Below are 2,692 nucleotides of genomic sequence, written 5' to 3' on the forward strand. Positions count from 1 at the left end.
AAGAAAGAAAGAAAGAAAGAAAGAAGGAAAGAAAGAAAGGAAGGAAGGAAGGAAGGAAGGAAGGAAGGAAGGAAGGAAGGAAGGAAGGAAGGAAGAAAAAGAATTTTTCTCCCTTCTCCAGATGTAACCCCTAACTCCTACCACCATTTTTGGCTTTAGTTCTCTTGAGATAATGACTGTCCTTTTATGTGGTACCATCTGGTGTGAGTGTGTGTCTCGGTACAGGCTCAGGAAGCTCTACAACTGATCAATACTGATTGTACTCTGGGTCTTGTACATGTTAATTAAGAACATATGGGCTGAAGAGATGGCTCAGTGGTTAAGAGCACTGTCAGTTCTTCCAGAGGTCCTGAGTTCAATTCCCAGCAACCACACAGTGACTCACAACCATCTGTAATGGGATCTGATGCCCTTTTCTGGTATGTCTGAAGACAGGTACAATGTACTCATATACATAAAATAAATAAGTAAATATTGCCGGGCAGTGATGGAGCATGCCTTTAATCCCAGCACTTGGGAGGCAGAGGCAGGTGGATTTCTGAGTTCGAGGCCAGCCTGGTCTACAGAGTGAGTTCCAGTTGTGTATACACACACACACACACACACACACACACATAAAATGTGTGTAATGCAGGTGAGCACATGCCATGGTGCATGTGTGGGGTCAGAGGACGGCGCTCTCCTCCCTCTGTGTGACAGAAACAGCCTCTCTCTCAAGGCTGTTTCTGTGGCACCAGCTAAGTGGACTGTGATCTGGGTGATTCTCCTGTCTCTGTCGTCAAGTCACTGATAAGAGTGATGGAAGGCAGATATGTAGTAAGTAGCACTGGGGACAGCTTTTACATGGGATCCAAGGACTGCACTCAGGTCGCCAAGCTTACTGTATGGTAAGAACTTCTATACACTGAGGCCATCTTGCTAGCCCTATTCAGGTTGGCTCTAAACATAGCTGAAAATGCTCCTTAACTAGGGGTCAGATCCCTTTGATTGATGTCACAGGCAGTTGTGAGTTGCTTGTCTTCTTCTTGTTGTTGTTGGGTTTTGTTGCTGCTGTTGTTGTCTCAAGACAAGGTTTCTCTGTCTTGCCTTGGCTGTCCTGGAACTCACTCTGTAGACCAGGCCAGCCTTTATCCTCTCTCTCTCTCTCTCTCTCTCTCTCTCTCTCTCTCTCTCTCTCTCTCTCATAAAAAAATCCATATTTACTTTGTTTTGCTGTGATAAACACCAGGACCAAAAGCAACTTGGGGAGGAAAGGGTTTATTTCACATCAGTTACAACAGGTACATTGTGAAGAGAAGCCAAGCTAGAAACAGGAGAAAGAACTGACACAGGGGCCTTCGAAGAGTCCTGCTTGCTGGCTTGCTCCTCATGGCTTGCTCAACCTGCTTTCTTATCCCATCTAAGACCACCAGCCCTGGCACCACCCACAGTGTGCTGGGCCCTCTTTCCAAGTGACCTCAGTGTTGACAAAAAAACTAACCCCACCCAGCCCATATGGATGCTGGGAACTGAACTCTGGCCTTCTGCAAGAGTGGAATGTGTTCTCACCACTGAGCCATCTCTCCAGCTGCACCTTGAACTTCCAATCCTCCTGCCTTCACATCTCAGGGTTAGGCCCACAGTGGTTTATGCAGTCTGGATCTTCTTGCACATTAGACAAACACTCTACCAACAGAGCTACATCCCTGGTCCCTGAGTTTTGTTATAACTTCTTTTTAGGTCTTATAACGGTTGCCTTAATGATGTGAAGTTTCCATGCTCAGTGTATTGACATCCACTGTTATATGTTGGCTCCTAAAAAACAGCTTTAGCAAAGAGACAGTGCTGGGTAAGGTGGCATACATGTGTAGTCCTAGAACCCAGGGAGCAGAAGCAAGAAGGCTATGAATTCAAAATCAGCCTGTGCTACATAGCAAGATCCTGTCTTTAAATAAATAAATAAATAAATAAATAAATAAATAAATAAATAAATAAAAGCCAAGCATGGTGGCTAATACCTATAATCCCAGTACTTGGGAAAATGAGGCAGGATTGCTACATGCTTAAGGCTAGCCTGAGCACATGGTGAGCCGTGGATCAGCCTGGGCTTCAAGTATGATAGCCTATCAGAAGGAAGAAAAGGAGGAGGAAGAGGAGGAAGAAGAAGAAAGAGAGAAAGGAGAAGAAAGAAAAGGAAGAGGAAAAGAGGAAGAGGAGAAAGAAGTAGAGGAGAAAGAGGAAGAAGGAAGGAAGAGGAGGAAGAGGAGATTGAAGAACTAGTTAGGGGCAGGAGAGGCAGAAAGGCTGAGAACTCACTGATTCCACAGTTGGGGGCAGAGGGAGACACATTGGGGGTAGCACAAGTCTCCTGAAACCTCCCCACTGGCCCCCAGTGACACACCTCCCTACAAGACCACACATCCCAATCCTTCCCAAAGGGTTCTACCAACTGGGGACCAAGTATGCAAATATAGGAGTCTATGAGGGCCACTCTCATTCAAACCATCACATGGGCACTGTGCCACACATCTATAATCTCCAGCACCCAGAAGGCTGAGACAGAAAGATCCATGTGAGTTCAGAACCAGCCTAGGATACACAGTGAAACCGTTTCTCAAAATGACAACAGAACACATTTCCCTATGCTGCAAATAATATTCCACTTACTGTCCAGTCCCCTGACCTCTTTTTTTTTTTTTTTTTTTTTTTTTTT

This window comes from Mus pahari, chromosome 3 (genome assembly GCF_900095145.1).
Source record: "Mus pahari chromosome 3, PAHARI_EIJ_v1.1, whole genome shotgun sequence".
Taxonomy (NCBI): Eukaryota; Metazoa; Chordata; class Mammalia; order Rodentia; family Muridae; genus Mus; species Mus pahari.